General features: G+C 39.4%; 1 protein-coding gene across 2 annotated transcripts in view; it reads right to left on the reverse strand.

Annotated features, from left to right (window-relative positions):
• ST6GALNAC3 (ST6 N-acetylgalactosaminide alpha-2,6-sialyltransferase 3) overlaps positions 1-21,650 on the reverse strand; it is a 557,467-nt gene that overhangs the window by 283,215 nt on the left and 252,602 nt on the right. The window lies entirely within an intron of this gene.

The following is a 21,650-nucleotide window of genomic DNA, read 5'->3' on the forward strand; positions in this document are numbered from 1 at the left end:
GGTGATCTCTCTCACTAAATTAGACAGGGTCAGAAAGTGCACAAGTCAATAAAACAGACTGGACCAGTCACTACTAAACAATAAGTTATCTCTGTACCATAGTGTAGAAAGTTAGAAAATAAACAGTAGAGGCCATTTTTCAGTTGCATTCTGTGTAGGCTATTTTAATTTGTAGGGCTCTCTAAGAGTTAAACACCTTTCATGGTAAACACTTGCTTTCAGAACTTCTAGTTGGTAGGCTTCTACGAAAAACAGTTGTCGTATTATGCAATTACTACCAGAGTTTGCTGAGGAGGTATTAAAATCAAACATTGACAATAGAATTGCAAAGTTTCATTTTATTTATTAAGTTCCAAAAATGAAAATCAATCATAAATCATAATAACCAATACTTATTAAACACCATGGACCAGGCACCATGCTAAGCACTTTTATACACATTATTGCATTTACTCCTCAAAAGATTCTCTGAGATAAGAGGTATTCATATGGCCTCATTTTGTTGGTAGGTTAAGCAACTTTCCAAGATCATAGAGCTAATTAGTGATAGATAGAGCAAGAGCTTGAACCCAGGAAGTTTGACTCCAGAGCCATTGATCTTAAACACTATGTTATACCTTTCTGATATTTAGTAAGCAAAAGTACAGTAAAACTTATAAGGAGTCAATATCATCAGGAGTAGCAGCATGGAAACTAGGTATCTGATAGGGTTTGCCAAGATTAAATAGCTTAGATACCATCAATTGCTTTCTAGGAGAACATCTATATTATGTAAGTATTGTATTGTATTTTGTTATATATATATATATATATATATATATATATATATATATATATAAACTTATTCCCATACAAATACATAGGGGGATGTATCAAAGATATATTAAAATCATTAATAAAGGAACCAACAAAATAATAAAGTGGATTCAAGGAGAATGCAAGAAACTGAGATAGGTAAGTAGGTAAGTAAGTGGGTGGGTGGATGAATGGATGGATGGGGAAAAGACTGCTGGAATAACGTTTTTAAGTCATATATCCAAAACTGCTTAATAGTCTAAAGGGCAATAAAATCCCATTTTATTCTCTACTGTTTTATTCTCTATTGTTAGAAATCATTTGCCTCTCTATTGGACAGCAGTGATTTGCATCTTATTAATTTTCTACATGCTAACATCAACTTTGCAGAGACTAGACTGTAATCAGTGGTAATTTTAAGCCAAACAAAATTACATTGTCTGACAGAGTGAGATGACCCTTAGGACGGCTCATTAGACAATGCTGTGGCATGACAGTGAAAGGATATGCAGTAAGCTCTTTTTTTGTCCTATTTCCAAATGTAGATGTTCATTCTTAACAGAAAATAATAACGTATTAACAGATACAATTTCAACTAAAACTTTCTCTACGTCTATATACTGAGTAAATGTCATAATAATTATAATAATAGTAATTTATTTAGTGTTTATTGAATATTTACATGAGCCAGGGACTATGCTAAGAACAGTGTATACATTCCCTTATTTAATTTTTAAGTCAACTCTAAGGGTAGGCATTATTCCCATTTATCCAGCCCCATTTCATGTAGAAGGAACTGGGTGCTCAGGAGCATTATGTAACTTGGCCAAGGTCTCAAAACTAAGTAGTGGCACCGGAGGAATTGGAAGCCACATCTATCTCACAAAACATATGTCCTTAACCACCACACACCATACCCCACTGCCTCTGTAGCTGTGCATTGCAGCCAAGGTAAATCATACAGGTCAAGCTTTAACCATGTGCATTTGTACCAACCTTGTCTTATAAGTCTATGTTTTGCTTTATGCAGTTATATCTGCCTTATAGTCCTGTCTTGCTTTACACAATTACATCTGCATTGATCTTGACTGAGCACAGAAAGGCATCTCCTGAAATGCCAACCTACCCTTTTGGACAGGTGTCCTAACAGTGTGGAAAGCTGTTGGGGAATCCTCTAGCACAGTGGTTGAAAGCATGGGCCTTGGACATGGACACAGCTCTGTTGGAAACCTGGCTTCACCACCTCCTGTCTGTGACCTTGGAAAATTTACTTATCTGGTGTGAGCTTACTTTTTCCCCTCTACTACGGAAGGAAAAACAGTATCCACCTTCGAGGGGTAAGTGCCGACTATGTATGAATCAAGAAGAAAGCTGACATAATCCCTGTACTCATAATCTGGAGGCAAAAGACAAACAATTGACACAAAATAATATTATACCCCTGGTGGTGATAAGTAGTATGGAGAAAATTAAAGCAAAGTGAGGGAGTAGCTAGCAGGAGGAAGAGACGGTAGTAGGGGCTGACATTTTATAGGGGGTGGCCATGGGAGACTTTTGCTTAAGAAGCAAAGGAAGAAGTCCCCCACAGGATGTAAGGGAGAGAGTCAGGGGGACATCTAAGAGAAGACTCTTCCAGGCAAAACAATAGCCAGTGCAAAGGCCCTGAGGAAGGACAATTGGTTTGATCAAAAATAGCAAGGAGACCAGTGTGTGTGGAATGGAGGGAGCAAGAGAGAGAGCGGGAGGGGCATACTGTCTGAGCTGGGGCTGAGGAATGGGTCCTACTTGGAGGAAAGGGTGGGGAGCAGATCCCCATCCTTTTACTCAGAGTAAGATGAGAGGTGACTGAAGAATTTTGAGCATAGGATGACAAAATTTGCCTTCAATCAAAAGGATCATGGAGGAGAAAACATATGCAAAGCTCTTAGCATACTGTTTACTAAACTTTATTGTGTTATTATTTTTATCATTAGAAATACTATTTCAAGGTAGAGCTGCTATACTGTGGTAGGGTTTTGATAGACCTTGCTGTGAACATCTTTTCAGTGGGTAAAAGCTATGCCACCATCTAACAGGCTGTTTACCCACTGCTTCTCTTCTCTCTTGTTCTTTTATTCATTCTCTTTTCTCCTGTCTTCTCTTCTCTTACCCCTTCCTCTCTACTCTGTGCTCTCCCTGTGCCTCTGTCTTCTCTTCTGCAGCCTTGATTTCTCTTTTCTTCCTTACTATTCCATTGTTCTGCTTTCTATGAGTAAAAGGAATTCAAAAAGATTCTTTTTGAAGTTAGTCAACAGCTTTAAAATGGGAAAGGTAAAGAGGCAAATGAAGACAGTGTCTCCTCATCACTGTCCAGGGGAGAAGGAGCCTGATCCCACAAGCAGGGTGATGGTGTACCTGCTTGCTGCACCCACACATGGTAAGGAGCTGGCCTCATGGTGACAAAGAGGCAATCAGCTAGGGGATCAACATGAATTGGTTACAGATTAATCAGATGTCCCTTGTAAGCCACAGCCAAGGAACCTGAGGGTCTGGGAAGACAGGTAGGACTTGATGGGGCATGAGGAAATGAAAGAGCTAGCTGTAGTGTGTGCAGAGGAAGGCTGGGCAAAGGCACTGAGAGAGACTTGGTTGGGGGGCGCCAACAGGGCAGGAGAGAAACATTAGACATCACCTTCTCCTACCTCATAACGTTTCACAGCTCCCACCTCACTGAGTGTGCTTAGGAAAAAAGAGACAGGGAAGTACCCAAGAATGATATTTACTCAGCCTTTACTATACACCAGCATGGAACTCACTTTAGTGTATATTTTTCTCATTCAAATCTAACAACCTTGGAAAGTATAGCATATTCTTCCAGACCTGGCAGTTTTCAAAATTCCATATCTCCCTCTCCAGGGGCAAAAAGAAATAGCTTAGTATAGCAGGAATCATATTCACTGAGTATCTACTTTGTGCCGGTTACTCTTCTAAGCAGTAGAGACAGCCATCATGAACAAAATGGATGAAACCAGTTCCTTATAGAGTTTACATTCTAGTGGTGGAGACAGACATTAAACCAGGCAAATTAGTAAATGAAAAAGTATGTCATATATTTATAATACCTGGGGAGAAAAAAATAATGCAGGGAAAAAGAATATGAAATGTGGTCAGGAGGGTGGGGGACCAGGAAATGTCGCTTTAGAAGCATAAGAGTAAAAGGGTTTCTTTAGATCATGTGACTCGGTAAGTCAAAATCTCCTTTTGTAAACACAGGCTTTCATGTCTTCCCAGAAGAGCCAGAGTAAAAATTGTTTCTGTTTCTGACCTATAACAATATACTTGGCTCCCTCTCATCATTCAGCTCTCAGATTAAATCTCGGCAAGGCCATTCCTGGGTACTCACCCTTTACCTGTCAGTCATAACTCTAGCAGAATATCATGTTTGTTTCTTTCATAACACTTTTGACAATTTGTAACTCAACTGCATATTTGTTCATTTGCATATTTGTCTATGCCACCATTTATATTATGAATTCCAGGAGCCCAGAATAGGGCCTTGCCCATACTTGCCCCTTGTCCAATCCTTTGCTCAATGCCTGACATCTAGTGGATACCACAACTCTTTGATGAATACATGAATATATATTCCACTTGAAGCAATTCTCATAGGTTGCCCTAATTCCTCTGTTAAAACTTTTTTTTATAATTCTTTTTCACTAGCATGTTTATCATATAATGGAAGGGAATCCTGCTATTCTGTGGCATTAACATGCTATCAAGTCTTATGAAAATAAAAGACAAAGAATATCAAAGCACTTTGAAACTAGAAGGACTTGTTTTGTCTTCACTTTACCTTTGTACTCTGTAGGGTTTTGCTTCAGATGTTGAGGAGAAGAAAGAAGTAGCAATATAGGAATTTCTTCTGACCTTGGGGACAGAGGAAGCTGCCTGCACATCAGCATTTGACAGACCATGGTTCCAAAGGGTTTTTCTAGTTGTTCATCCTGGCAGCATGCCTGGTTTACTTCTGCCCTAGACTACTTTTCCATGCTTTCTATGATACAGACTCAGCTCCCACAGAACTCAGAGTATACACTGATCCGATGGTCTTTTCATTTTCATTTCTCCTGATAGGGAGCTACCTATCTTGCCAAGCCTTCCTTTCTTTTCCTCTTATATTCCTGAACTGATATAAAAGTTCAGGTTATACAAAAGATGTTCTGTTACTGAAAGAGTTGCTAAAGATGTCCATTTTCCTTTTGTTACTATGAGTCTAAAAAAACAAAGTTTACTCAAACAATAACACGTACACATTAATATTTCAGTTCTGCAAAATGTAGGCATTTATTTTATCAAAAAAATAGAGAACAACTAGAAGAAAACCTAATAAATACTCTGCTAGACATTGGCCTAGGCAAATAAGTTATGATGAAGATCCCCAAAGCAAATGCAACAAAATTAAAAATAGACAAATGGGACTGAATTAAACGGACGGGCTTCTGCACAGCAAAAGAAATGATCAACAGAGTAAACAGACGACCTACAAAATGGGAGAAAATATTTACATCTATGCATCTGACAAAGGGCTAATATCCAGAATCTATAAGATTAACTTAAGTCAACAAGAAAAAAACCACAAATAACTCCATTAAAAAGTGGGCAAAGTAACTGAACAGACACTTCTCAAAACAAGACATACAAGTGGCCAACAAATATATGAAAAAAGCTCAACATTGCTAATCATCAGAGATGCAAATCAAAACTACAATGAGACACCATCTCATACCAATCAGAATGGCTACTATTAAAAAATTTAAAAAAACAGATATTAGTGAGGTTGCAGAGAAAAGGGAAAGCTTATACACTGTTGGTGGGAATGCAAATTAGTTCAGTCACTGTGAACAGGCAACCTACAGAATGGGAGAAAATTTCTGCAATCTATCCATCTGACAAAGGGCTAATATCCAGAATCTACAAGAAACTTAAACAAATTTACAAGAAAAAAAAACATCAAAAAGTGGGCAAAGGATATGAATAGACACTTCTCAAAAGAAGACATTTATGCAGTCAACAAACATATGAAAAAAAAGCTCATGATCACCGGTCATTAGAGAAATGCAAAATCAAAACCACAGTGAGATACCATCTCATGTCGTTAGAATGGCAATCATTAAAAAGTCAGGAAACAACAGATGCTGGAGAGGATGTGGAGAAATATGAATGCTTTTACACTGTTGGTAGGAGTGTAAATTAGTTCAACCATTGTGGAAGACAGTTTGGTGATTCCTCAAGAATCTAGAACCAGAAATACCATTTTACCCAGCAATCCCATTACTGGTTATATTACCAAAGGATTATAAATTATTCTACTATAAAGACACATACACACGTATGTTTATTGCAGCACTGTTCACAATAGCAAAGACCTGGAACCAACCCAAACGCCCATCAATGATAGACTGGATAAAGAAAATGTGGCACATATACTCCATGGAATACTATGCAGCCATTAAAAAGGATGAGTTCATGTCCTCTGCAGGGACATGGATAAAGCTGGAAACCATCATTCTCAGCAAACTAACACAGGAACGGAAAACCAAACACCACATGTTCTCACTCATAAATGGGAGTTGAACAATGAGAACACATGGACACAGGGAGGGGAACATCACACACTAGGGCCTGTTAGGAAGCAGGGGGATAGCGGAGGGATACTATTAGGAGAAACACCTAATGTAGGTGACAGGTTGATGGGTGCAGCAAACCATCATGGCCCGTGTATACCTATGCAACAAACCTGCATGTTCTGTACATGTATCCCAGAACTTAAAGTATAATTGAAAGAAAGAAAGAAAGAAAGAAAGAAAGAAAGAAAGAAAGAAAGAAAGAAAGAAAGAAAGAAAGAAAGAAAGAAAAGCAGTTTGGAGATTTCTGAAAGAACTAAAAGTGAAATACCATTCAGCTGGCAATCCTATTACTGAGTATATATCAAGAGACACCTGCACTAGTATGTTCATCACAGCATTATTCACAAAGACATGGAATCCACCCAGGTGCCCATCAACAGTGGATTAGACAAAGAAAATGTGTCACATACACACCATGGAATACCATGCAGCCATTTTAAAAAATGAAATAAGGTTCTTTGCAACAACATGGATGAAGCTAGAGGCCATTATCCTAAGTGAATTAATACAGAAATGGAAAACTAAATACTGCATATTCTCACTTACAAGCAGGAGCTGAACATTGGGTCCACACACACACAAAGATGGGGACATTAGACACTGCAGACTCTGTCAACCAAAACAGAGGAGGGAGGAAGGGGGCCAAGGCTTGAAAAACTACCTACAGGGTTCTGTATTCACTACTTGGGCAACAGGATCATTAGAAGCCCAAATCTCCGTATCACGCAATGTATCCATATAATAAACCTCTATCTGTACCATTTAAATCTAAAATTAAAAATAAAGTTTTTTTTAAAAGCAAGCAGAAACAGCCTAAAGAAACTCATTTAGGAAAAAGAATCTAACCTGATAATCCAATTAATATACAAAATATCTTTCAGTTACAAACGGATTCTTCAGCATAAAGAAGGATGAAATACACATATTATCTGTGACCTTGCCTTGGTCATTTTAAGATTAGAAATACAAAATGGGCTGAGAAAGCTCCTTAAACCTAAGGTGTTAATGGGCCAGCTCTAGATTCTGAGAGATGTCTTCTCTAATCCCCACCCCAGCTTCCAGGGGAAGTCCTACTCCCAAACACAAAGATGTGCAACATTTTAGTACTTTAATTTTCTCAGCCTTTTGTAAAAACTAGACCATTTCACCACCTGTCTTGGAAAAAGAATGTATGGATTATATTTCAAATATTTCAATTTCATCATCTGGCAGATTAGTTGCTGGCAAGCCTGGGTATCAGAGGCTATCCTAACTGCTTCTCTCTGGGCCCTGGCCGGGCAGGAGTTGAGGTCTTTGAATTTCTTGATGATTTCTCTCTTTGTATGCCCCCATGACAGAAAAGCCGACTGCTCTGGGCCCCCTTTGGCACCCTGGGAGCACCCTTCTGGACCACAGGGTTTAAGGACTAGAGCAGCAATGATGTCCCTGCCCCTTGAAGGTTTGCCACTGTGAAGGACACACATAGAATCATCATCAATCATCAGCTCCATGTTGGGAAAATACTCCTATTTCTAGGCCTCTGTGCATAATTTCCATGGCCTGAGGCCAATAGCTATTTCCCTTTCACTTTTATATAGACACAAAATAAAGGTCACCCTACACATCTCTTGGCAGCCCCCAAAATGCACTCCGAGGGACCATGGCAATGATGACTAAATACTTGCATAGTGTTTTGAAATTCACCAGGGGGTTTCATGTATGTTGCCCAAAATTCTCATACCAGCCTTGTGAGGTAATTATTATCATTATCAACACTGGTTCCCTTGTTCTTTGAATCTCAGAATCAAGCTCCTAGCTCAGGGAATGTATTCTTGCCATTTCCTCTATTAAAAATATTCTTCCTTTGAATATCTGTATGACTTTCTCTCCCACTTCCTTGAGGTTTTTGCTAAATGTCACCTTATCACAGAACCTGCTCTGAATGATTTGTAAGAAATAGATGTGGACTCCGGTTGCCTTACCCTGCTTCACTTGAATTCATAACATTTATCACTGTAGATTTCTGTATTTTTTGGAAGTTTATTATCAGTCTCCTGTCACTAGATTAGAGGAGTTGCTTGGTCTCTGTGGTCCACTGCTCTCTCCCAAGTGCCTAGAATGGTGGACACATAGTAGGCACTCAATAAATGATTGTTGAATGAATAAAGGAACAAATAAATGAGCAACACCTATTTTATAGTGGATAAAGCCCTATTTTATAGTGGATAAAGCCCTATTTTATAGTGGGACATTCAAAAGGAAAAATGCCTTCCTTAATGCATTGGTTTCCCATTGCTGCTGTAATAAATTACCACTAACATCTTTTATCTTACAGTTATGGAGATCACGAGTATAAAATGAGTCTTTGGGGGTTAAAATCAAGGTATCAGCAGGAGTGTGTTCCATCTGAATGCTCTAGGGAAGAATCCGATTATTTGTCTTTTCTTTTTTCTAGGAACTTCCCACATGCCTGGCTCATGGCTCCTTCCTTCAGCTTCACTCCATCTTCAAGATCAGCAGCAATGCATCTTTAAATCTCTGAATCTGACTCCCCTGTCTTCATCTTCTACTTACAAGGACCCCCTCAGAAAATCCAGGGGTATCTTCCCTTTTCAAGATCCTTGACTAAATCATATCTGCAAGTCCCCTTCACCATGAAAGGTCACAGCTTCCAGGAATTAGGATGTGAGCATCTTTGAGGGCCATTACACTGCCTACCACTCTCAGGATCACTCAGTAAATAGCACAGCTGTGACTGTAGCAAAGTTTATGCCTTCCAAACCACAGCTGGTTCATCAGAATGTAGGGAAAGGAAGGTTGGGGATGATCTTCACAATAGGATGGCGACCAATTGACAGTGTTAGACCTCTTCAGATAAGTGACAGTGGCTGGAGAGCTATTCCAGACTCTCCTACTATACACTCATCTTGACTCCATCCTGGGTGGATATCTTGGAAGATAATACTACATAACCAGATGTGATGCCCACACCTTATTTTCTTTATTTGTCAACAAAGAGAATATGGACTTCACCCCATTTCTTTGAATCAGAATCTCAAATAGGAATGCTCTAGAGTAGGGCTTCTCAACCTCAGAACTATGGATACTTTGAGCCAAATAATTCTTCGTTGTGGGGGGGGATGGGGGTCATCTTTTGCTTTGTAGGTCTACTTAGCATCAGCATCATCCTTGGCCTCTACTCTCTTGTTGCCCATCTTCCCTGCCCAGCTATGATAACCAAAATGTCTCCAGACATCTATAAATATCCCATGGGTGCAAAATAAGCCCCGTTAAGGAGTATTGCTATAGAGGAAGCAGACCTACTTATGCTACATGCTACAGCCCCAGTGCAGGGGGCCAGGGACGTCAAGCCTCTGGAGGATCAAGTGTCCAGGAATCTAGAATTATAGGAGTCTTTCTCTTTATCTACATTTATGTGTTCGTCATTTATAACACAGGATTCTGGCTGAAATACATTTGGCTGCATCGAGCATAAAGTGCTTCCCCATCCTGCTGGCAAAACATAATTAACCAAATGACAATGGCTTCCATATACACATTGATTCCTGTAATTTCAAGTCTCCATTACTAAATAAATCAACAGCAGAATTATATTTATCAGCAAAAACCTCCTCTCCTGGCAGACTTTTTGTTAAATATATTAATCCTAGAAGAGTAATACTTTCCTTATGCTTTGCAAAGCAGTCCACCCATAAAAATGTTAATAGCCACAACATCATTTTCAGTATGCTGCTCCTCCATTAGCATACTGTGCAGTTCCCCCAAGCAGGGCAGCTGTTGGCTTTCTAACTATAAGGTCCAAGATAGAGGTAGGTGCTCCATGGAGGGCCACGTGGCTCAAGCACTGCCAGGAGAAAGCCCTGGAGTGCCTGTGTGAGTGTTAATGCCTTGCCTGAGTATGTACCACCTCACGCAGCCCTTTGGAAATGTCAGTCTGGGCCAGGAAAGACAGGGAAGTTAGTATTGCCACAGACCTAGTGCTAGACGTAGATCCCAATCACACAGGACCAATTTAGGCTACAAAAGTACCTAGGAAGTGTCACAATCCTCAAGTTGTCTCACAAGCCTTTAAGATTCTCCCCAGGCTCATGAGTGTTGTTTAGGGCAGGCCTTCTCAAATATGCAAATAAACCTTGGGATGCAGATCTTGATTCCATAGGTCTGGAAATCTGGAAATTTGCATAGGTTTATGCAAATAAACCTTGTTAAAATGCAGATCTTGATTCCATAGGTCTGGACTGGGCCAGGGGATTCCCCATTTCTAACTAGCACCCAGGAGATCGTGACCCCCAGGCCACAATTTAGGCATCAAGTATTGCCAACCAGCTTTTAGATCCCTGACCCTTTAGGGGTTAAAAGAAAAAGTCCTCCTTCCAAGAAGAAGACACCCCCGAATGGAGGACACTGGTACACTGGGACACCTCACACACACAGAAGTTTGTTTGCTGCCTCAGTTACCCTGGATTCCAAGCCCAGTGGAAAGGGTAATTTCCCGACTATTTCTGTGCCACTCTAATCTCACAGTAGCTTCTGCCGTTTGCTAGCTCGCACATCTGGCGCCCCTCTTGCCTCTGGGCCAGCAGGCTCTAGACTCTAGAGTCCTGCAGAGCCTGGGCGAGCATCCAATTGCTGAGACAGCAGCCAGAAAGTGCTTGGGGAATGCAGGAATGATGTGCCCCTTGTCCAAGGGGCGGCGGTTAGCCCTGCTTTTGCTTAAGCAACAGGAGGGGGCGGGTCTAGGAGAAATGAGAGAGTCTGGAGATCAGAGGCTGGCCTCTGTGCCTAAGGGACCCACCAACCCTCCTGCCATGAGCAGATTTGAATAACTGGGGCTGAGTGGCAAATGCAGATGCCCTCTTTGGCCTGTGAAGTCAGCCCCGCTTGTCTCCACTCTGGCAGCGCAATATGTCATCTGGAGGAAGTCCTGGCTACTTGCAAATGCAGCTGTTGTTCACAAATACACCACAGACCCAATGAGAGGGGGGAGCAACTAAGGAATCTCTTTAGGATGGCAGGCGATGTGGATTTCTCCTTAGATTCAGATGTGATTCCCGAACAGACTCTCACAATGCCTTGCCCTTTGCCCTTGGCCATGTCACTTGCCTTTCCCTGGCCTCATATACTTCTCATCAAATGAGTGGGGGACAAAAGGAGTTCCTGTCCACAGAGGTGCTGGGTGGAGCAGCATTGAGCCAGGGAAGAAAAAACCTGAGATGTCTTCACGGCCCTCATCACTCATCAGCTGTTTTCATGTGGACCAGTCATTTAAACTTTTAGTGACTTAGTTTCCTCACCTATATAATGAGGTTAATAGCACAATGATTATCTCATGAATTTCTAATGAAGATTGAATAAGAATATGACTGTGTCGTGAACCGCCCAATGTGCTCAGATTCCATCAATGCCACCGAATCGAATGGAAATACTGAGCCTTGTTTATTTCACAAAAATACATTACTGTTTGGAATTAGAGACCTCTATACCATTGTCTTGGGATTCACTTATTCATTAAATTTAAGGGCATTCCATGACAATCATTAGGGGAAAACCAGAAATATTCTGTGCCCTGCAAATCTATACAATACTAAGACACATGTTTTGGGCCAAAGTTAAATTATTCCAACGAATAATTGAAATAATGCCAAAAAATTCAAGATCACTGAGCTCTAACTTGCTTTCCTCATGTAAATGCAATCTCCCCTGTGTTCTCCTTGGTACACTAATGGCACTCTGAGGAAATCCACAGTGAGAAATCATAGCTTCTTCCCAGCCCTCTCAGCCTGCCGTGCATTTTAATCTTGGCTCCCATCAGAAAGGCTTTGAGAGTATGACCCTGCCCTCCAGACTCACTTATTATCCTTCTCAGCAATAGGAGTCCTTATTAAAATCCATGCACTTTGTTCAGCTGTGGCACTGCTAGCTGAGCCCAAATTGGAAAAATTGAAAATAGCAAGCAAGAAGAGGAAAACAATTTTACATGGCTCCTTTTGGATCAATAAAATTAATAATTTTTGTCAGAAATGAGTCATTCCAGCATGGTTAGAAATATCTGGTCAGTCAACCCACCTGGTGCAATATTTTTTATCATAAGAGATATTCATTTGTTTAACAAACATTACTTGAGCATCTATTATGTGATGAGCAATGTTTGGTAATTGGAAAACATAATTGGAAAAGGAGATACTAAAAGCCTCAACTAATTACAGCAAGTCCTTGAATGACATCGTTTTATTTAACAGCATTTCATTATGTTTATGAAGAAAAAAAATCAATTTCCTGCCAGGGCCAACGTCTGTGTGGAGTTTGCATGTTCTCCCCATGTCTGTGTGGGTTTTCTCTGGAACTCCAGTTTCTTCACCCCTCTCAAAGCTGTGTATGTGAGGTTCACTAGTGTGTCTAAATGGTCCCAACCTGAGTGAGTGTGAGAGTGTGTGTGTGTGTGTGTGTGTGTGTGTGTGTGTGTGTGTGTGTTCCCTGTGATGAGATCACATCCTGTCCCAGGCTGGTTACTACCTTGGACCCTAAGCAGCTGGGATAGGCTCCAGCCATCCTCACGGCTGAGCTGGAATAAATGGGTTGGAAAATGAATGAATGAATAAATACAAATTATTGTAAAACAAAAATTTGTAAAGTACACAATAATCATACAAATTCATGACAATAACCCACCAGGTATGAAGGAGCTCAGCAAGCCTGCCCTATTTGTGATTGTTTATAAACTGCATGGTAAGAGGAGATGCTTCTTACAATTTTCACTTCGCAAACATTTATTCCTGATTTAACTTACCACTGCAACTGCTGCCACTCACGTATTCATCAAAAATTGGGTAAATGATTCCTTTACTTATCTTATTCATCTTTTTTAAGTATATATACAGCTCATATTTATCTCAGGGTTTAATATTAGAAGAGCTTTGGGTCTTTATTTAGAAGTTTGGTGATTGTTTTTGTGACCAGAATCACAGGTGATTCTAATGCACACCCAGGAGTTATGCATATTCTTAGTATTATTCCAGCTCTTTCAAAGTGCAAATGCAAACTCTTGAAACTGACCTCACATCTACTGAATCGGAAACCCTGGGGCTGGGGCCCATCAATTGGTGTTTTACCTCATCTTTCAGTTTAATCTGATGCATATTAAAATTTAAAAATTGCTTTTCTAAATTATACTTTCTAGGGTTTCAGCTGTGTTTACAGGAGGAGTCTGCTCAGGCAAGATTGGGAAGAATCACTGTAACTTATTACCTGCCTACTGTGAGATTACCAACATAATGACCACTCCAAAACAAATACCAACGAAGATGCTCAGAAAGGCATATTGGTGAATCTCATTTCTGTGACTACTAATTTCACTTCATTTGTCCAACATCGCTTTATTTGTACTTCTAACATGGTATCTTTTGTTGGGTGTATATGTCTTCTACTTCCTCCTAGACATTCTGCATGTAGTATGCATTTAATAACGTGGGAACGATGGCTATATCCAAATCAAAAGGTCTATTTGTCATTGGATTATTGTATGCTGTTGTGATTTCCACAAAAGCAAAAGGTAAATGGAGAAGTCTCAGGGAAGGATAATTAACATAATCATGGAGATACAATCATATCGCCTTGAGTTCAAACTAGAGATATATAGTTACACAGCAAGTTTAGAATATCATAAGTGGTGTAAATTAGATAAACATGGATTTTTGTTTGGCCAGTGCCAGAACACTATCAAGTGATAACAATGCAGACAAGTTTGAAAGAATAAATTTTTACAACAAGTAAAATTAAGAACAGCCTTATCCAGTGAATAATAAATACATGTAATTCTACCAGGTGGAATCATCTTTGAAGGCAAGAGATGGTATCTTATTAAATTTATTCATCAAGAGGCAGTAATGCTTAATGGTTACGCCTTCAGATTTTAGATTAGATTGCTTGTGTTCTTCCATCTAAGAGCAATATGATCTTGGAAAATTAATTAATCTTTCTGTGCCTCAGGATTCTCATCTATAAAATGGGAAAATAGTACCTACCATATAGCATTATTGTGAGAAACAAATGAGTCCATATATGTAAAATGCCAGTAATTACTTGATAAACACTAGCTACTGTAATCAGTGTTATATCTTCTTTGTACCTCCCACTGCATCTGGCCCAACATTCAAATATTTATTGACTAAAATTGAAAGATTTTTAAAAGTCTCATTAATTTTATAGTGTATATAGAAAGAAGTGAAAGGAAATATGGACAACCAAGGACAGCCAGATTCACTTAAGAGTGAGGCAAAAGATAATTTTTTCATTGACTGATTAATAGAAAAATTTTAACTGATGATGAATATCAAATGAATAATGATGAATATAAAAGCCATAATTGGCAATTATAAGAAGTTAATATTTGAACTGATTTACAGAAATAAAAATAGAATCTTAAGATTAGAAAAGATACTGCCAAGCATCTCTTCCAAACCAATATGAGAACATATATGATAGCATCCTTATGAGTCTTGGTACAAATACTTCCAGTCATTGAGACCTCACTAGTTGAAAAGATAGCACATTCAATTTTTGAACAGTCTTAATGCCCAGAAAGTTATTACTTATACTGAGCTTAAATCTTCCTTTGAACTTTCCAATCACTGGTCCTAATTCCTGTGATTTTTATGCAGTGCAAATCTTGCTCAGCATTCTCACCCATTAAACTTACCACAATTGAGGAGAACCATATCTCTGTACAAATCTGATCTCATTTTCTCTGAGGGTTGAAATAAATACTTTATTGAAATTTACATAATTTAAAATATTTTTGGATATGCTTCTTCCGGCATGGAGACACCACTAATGGCAGGCAGGGAATGGAAGAAGAGACTTGAGATGCAAAGAGGGTCCAACCTTTCAGGGGCCTATGGTTATATAAGAGGAGCTCTGCACAAAAGTGATGGCAATAAATTGCTATAGGTGTTATGGTTGAATCAGGTATAAGCTACACTAGGAACCTGAGCACACCAACAAGAAGAAGACAATCAGAAAAGACCTAGAAGGTGAGGAGTTTACCAGGTAAATGAGGGGAGGAGCTGGCACTTGAAAATTCAGAAACGTATTAAATATAAAGTATGCTGTATAATTTAGAATTCAAAATGATTCAGAATGGGCAAAGCATGAGTACTGTGGGTACAGGGCGCAATGAGAGAGGGGCCTGAGAGGTGGGCAGATACCAGAATCTGTAGAATGAATGGTCGTAAAGACTACACGTGAATTGATTCACAATACAGGCTCTAACCTGATGACCAGCTTATCTACCTACTACCTCAGGGGATGCCATTAGCCCTGAAACACTTAGAATAACCTACACATGGTGAAAACCTAACTCTTCATTGCCTTATTTCTTTCCAAGGAAGTAGTATTGACTTTGTCTTATAGTGGACAACTTAAGAGCTTAGTGAAGTTAGTACCTTATCTCAATCTGAACACTATGAGATGAACATAGGAAAATCAATCTCACAATTTGCCGAATCCCAATTTTTCTAAATATTTCTGTGTCCCTTTCACGAATTAGAAGATGAGAAAAATGAGATGACTGGAAAAAGAAAGTACATAGCATCTCACAACTTCAGTGAATAGAAACTAATAGGATACAGACTCCAGTTGTTGGCAGATTAGTGATGAAACCCCCAGAAGAACATTCTAGTAGGTTCAGCTCCCACAAGACATCTGAGCCAACTGTCTTGTTTTCCCTGGGGGGACTGCCACTGTCATTAACTCTGGTAAGCTCCATTAAAAACACTAAGTTGATGGAAGATACCCTGCCCACACTAATACACTGCCACAGAACTAACTCTGGGTAAGGAGAATTGTGAGTACAAAGAAATTTTTAACACTAATGACTTTAACAAATCTGACCTGATTAACAGGACGCCACAAACTGAAATCCTTGTGTTCCAATCAATCTTTCGAGAAACTTCACAAATGCACACTTGAGGGAGAAAAATTTATGAGATATTTTAGGCAGGTCTCTACATAGAAAGAGAGGAATAATCAAAAAAGACACAATACACTGGCAAGTAGGGTAATTATTGCTAGCAATTCTTGAGCTACTACTCTTTTGGCAAATAAATGCCTACATTTACATTAATATTTGTTTCCCATTAGAAGAGTTTTGACAATTTTTCACAGAAAGACCTGCCCTCCTGAGACATAAGCTCATTAGAGCAAACTCTACCCTGATTAGCTGGAGGTGGTGAGGAAAACAGGGAGATGGAACAGTTCCATGGTAGGACCATTACGAGAATGAGAATCTGCAAGTAATTGGTGAAACAAATGATTGGTCAGATGAGGAACTGATGACAATCTATCCAGTACTTAAATAGGTAAGTTGCAGAGCACTTAGGCAATGATGGTTATGGACAAGAAGTAATGCTAATAAAGTAGCATTTAAGCAGGAAACGTGGAGCAAAGTTTCTATTCAATCATTACTTAGTTGAAAGATTAAGGAAGCATTTGGATGCTGGCACATCCACTAAGTTACTGTAAATAGGAATACATCTGGATATATTCCTCTGGACATTTGTTTATCTGATTAATTTTTCATTAAAGACAGCATAAGCTTCTCCTCATAAGCCATAGAAAGCAACCACTTCTTTCTCAGTATTTTTTTCCATTACTCACGAACAAATAATCTTTCTTAAGACATCAAACTATGCCTGTTGTTCATCTCCCCCTAGTGGTAGGGGGACACCACTGCATATCTGAGTGACTAAACATTCATTGGCCATCTCACCAGGATCGCATTCTAAAGAAATGGCAGTAGTCTTACATCATTATCACGAGTATGCTAGATATTGTCTACTGGTACCCAGTATTCATTTTTACCTTCCTCTATGCTCTTCTGCCATCTTACACAGCAGAGGCTGGCAATCTAACACCTACATTTCCCAGACATTCTTGCCTCTATGGTCTCGGATACCACAGGCAAAAGCCTGTGGAATGCACTCTGAAGATTTGAAATACAAGAGGAGATGGGATCAATATTCCTGTAGCAATTATGTCTAAAGGGTGGCCTCTGTCAATTTTGAGGTTTTGCAGCATTTTCACTGACTAAGACACCAGATTTTGGATATGGAAAGACTGACACTTGCAGCAGCCTCCTGTAGTTATCTGACCTTGAATAAGTTACTTAACTTCCCTGTCCCTTAGATTATTCATTTCTAAATGGTGGAATAATAATAGTGTCTATTACATAGGGTTGCTTTGAAGACTAAGTGAATATCTGGCAAGAAGATGTTGGCTATTACTGCTGCTGCATATAAACCACTTAGAAGAATGCCTGGCACACAAATGTGCTCCAGAACGGTTGGCTAAGATAATGATAATTTGAGACCAACAGTATATAGCTAGCACAGGAAGACATTTGATGTCAGAAGACAGAGGACAGCTGTGTGTCACTTAACAAATTACTTGGCCTGGCACGGGCTCACGCCTGTAATCCCAGCACTTTGGGAGGCTGAGGTAGGCGGATCATGAGGTGAGGAGTTTGACACCAGCCTCACCAACATGGTGAAACCCCATCTCTATTAAAAATACAAAAATTAGCCGGGCATGATGGTGTGCACCTGTAATCCTAGCTACTCAGGAGGCTGAGGCAGGAGAATCACTTGAACCTAGGAGGCAGAGGTTGCAGTGAGCTGAGATCATGCCACTGCACTCCAGCCTGGGCGACAGAGTAAGGCTCCGTCTCAAGAAAAAAAAAATTACTTAACCCTCCTGTGTTTATTTGTTTAATATTCTCCATTGTTGGGGAATATAGGCTGGGCATGGTGGCTTACGCTTGTAATCCCAACACTTTGGGAGGCAGGTGAATCAACTGAGGTCAGGAGTTTGAGACCAGCCTGACCAACATGGTGAAATCACGTCTCTAATGAAAATACAAAAATTAGCTGGGCATGGTGGTGCATGCCTGTAATCCCAGCTACTTGGGAGGCTGAAGCAGGAGAATCACCTGAACCTGGGAGATGGAGGTTGCAGTGAGCAGAGACTGCACCACTGTACTCCAGCCTGGGTGACAGAGCAAGACTCCATCTCGAAAAAAAAAAAAAAAAGAGAGAGAAAGAGAATAAAAATGGAGAATATAATCAAAGCCACAAGATTATTTGTTACATGAAATGATGTGTCAACAAACTTTGTAAAACCTAAAGAATGATCCATGTGTTTATAATTATTAGTTATCATTAAAGTGTTAAAAGGACTCATGAGAGAGAGCCGTGACTGCTAAGGAGGTGAAACAGGCAAACCACCACAGAGGAAATGGCCTTTGGATGGGATTTTAAGGAATAGGTAGACTTTTTCTACATGTAGAGATGGCATAAAGAAGCTTGCCAGTTTGAGCTAAGGCATGAAGGTAAGACATTGAATGGCCAATATAGAATATATTATTATTTTTCAAACATCTTTTTCTAGCAGTTATACCACATAAGCTTGAGAAACAGTTAAGAGAAGGAATTCTAAGTAGAATCTCCTAATTGGCTTTCTGCATAGTTAACATCACTTACAGAGAAAAATGGTTATGGGGGCAGGATGCATTGAAAAGAGGAGGCTCATGGGCATGACTATGTAGCCTGCAAAACTTAGGAGGCATTCTTCTATGTTAAAAGCACGAAAGAAAAAAGAAAGCTTCCTACTAGCTGAGAAATGTCAAGGTGGCTCAGGTGGTGAATATTATTCTGTTGCCACGATGATTCCTGTGTTTTTGTCTGCATAAAAATTTCTGACACAAGCACACCACTTACTGAAGAGATGAATGCCCTCATGTTAGGTGACTCCACTCCCAGCCTCTAGGTAGGATTAACAACAGGCTGAGTGGGTTATTTCATGAAAAGGAGAATTATAATGATCATGCTGGTTTGGAGAAGCAAATAAGCAAATTGACCGCAGACTCATGCCCTAAAAAAATAAAAAATAAATTCTGGAGATGATGAGGGCAATTGGAGTCAGTTCATATTCATGTGGCTCCCAGGGATATCAAAGGCAAATCTGCTTCTTTGAAGTAGGTGTTCAAGAAAGAAACACAAGGGCTATTTGGCACACAGCTCAGCACCTAAAACTTTACCTCATTTTTATCCTCAGTAGATTTCTGACAAACGATGTCAATTTCCACCTAATTCAAAATCGAGAGCATATATTACTATATCCCCTAGTTCTTTAATTTGGGAAAATCAACATTTTCACTCTGAAAGTCTGTACTGAATACATAGTGTCCAAAAGCTCATATGATTTCAAGAGCACAAGGTTAAAAAAGCTCAGTACAAGCAGGTATGAAACATACTTATCAACCACACTGCTTTTAAAATGGGGCTTGAGTAACTCATAAAAGAGCACTATTTTGAAAAATGTAGGTAGAGAAATATGAGGTCAATTCATCAGCAAGATGGCAAAAATGGTGGTGTTGTGGCTGTTATTCCTATCAGCACCACAGAGTAAGAAGTCAGGCTTCACTTTTGTACTTGGTCCAGATGTGGACTGCAGCGAGATAATCAGTTTAACGGCAGCTCATGCCAGAAAGTAAAAATCTCAACTCCTCTACTTCTCATTCGTGAAGTTCCCCAATTCAACAAAAACAATCAAGATTAAATCACATATGAGAGTTATAGGCAGGTGACTCCTGAGCAAAGGAAGTAAGGTCAGTCTGAAGAATAATGTATCAGCATATTGGATGTCCTTTCTGTGTACTTGATTATATGACTAAAACCTAGGGCTTTGGAGCCAGGGACAAATATCAGTCCTGCCAATTTGAGCATGTGTGACTTTGGGTGAGTTGTATTACCTATCCTAGCCTCAACTGCCTCTTCTTTTATATGGGATAATAATTTTGTATAACCCAAAGAATATTTCTGAGAAATATTCAAATTCAACAATTCATTAAAAGAATTATACATTGTGATGGTTTATTTTATGTGTCAACTTGACTGCATCATAGTACCCAAATATTTGGTTAAACATTATTCTGGGCCAGACATGGGGGGTTCACGCCTGTAATCCCAACACTTTGAGAGGCTGAAGAGTGCAGATCACTTGAGGTCAGGAGTTTGAGACCAGCTTGGCCAACATGGTGAAACCCTGTTTCTACTAAAAATACAAAAATTAGCCAGGCATGGTGGTAGGTGCCTGTAATCCCAGCTACTTAGGAAGCTGAAGCAGGAGAATTGCTTCAACCCAGGAGGTGGAGGTTGCAGTGAGCCGAGATTGCACCACTGCCCTCCCGCCCGGGCGACACAGCGAGGCTGCTTCTCAAAATGGGATGCTCTGTGAAGATATTTTGTAGATGAGATTAACATTTATGTCAGTAGACTCTGAGTAAATCAGATTATCCTTCATAAACTGGATAGGCCTTATCCAATCAGTTGAAGGCTTTAATAGAACAAAGATTGGTGTCCCTGAGCAAAGAGGAATTCTGCCAGCAGATCGCCTTTGGAGTCAAACTGCAAATCTTTCTGAGTCTCCAGCCTACTGGCTTACTCCCACAATCTCATGAGGCAATTCTTTAAAATATCTCTTTCTCAATATCTCTCTCTATACACACATACACACACACACACACACACACACACACATATGCATATATACATACACATCCTGTTGGTCCTTTTTCTCTAGAGAACCATGACTAATATACACACTATGAAAAAAAAAGAAATTAATTGGCAGTGGTGGTTCAAAATAAGAAAATACAACCTTGAGAAGTTCCAAGAGAAAAATCATCCAGTCATTTCAATAGATGCCAGGAAGTCATCTGATAAAAACTCAACACACATAGGCATTATTTTAGAAAAATAATTTTAAAAACATTTGAATTCTTCCTTAATACGGTAAAGAAAACTAGGTCAGGTCAGCTTTACACTAAGTGAGCAAACATTAGAAGTACTGTCTTTAAAAATCTTACAGTATTGTTTACTATTGTTTGATAAGCTCTAGTCAATGCAATCAATATTGAAAAGAAATGAGAAAAAGATTATTTAAAAACATTGAGATTGCATACCTAAACAATGCAAAAACAAAAAAACCCCAAAACTTCCAGAACTTAATTAGAAGAGTTCAGTATAGCAACCAAATGCAGGAAAACATATATAAAATTAATAGTATTTTTGCATGCTAAAATAGTTACACATATCATTTTAAGAGCTGGCACTCAAGATAAGAAAAATACAAAAT

This window comes from Gorilla gorilla, chromosome 1, assembly GCF_029281585.2.
Source record: "Gorilla gorilla gorilla isolate KB3781 chromosome 1, NHGRI_mGorGor1-v2.1_pri, whole genome shotgun sequence".
NCBI lineage: Eukaryota > Metazoa > Chordata > Mammalia > Primates > Hominidae > Gorilla > Gorilla gorilla.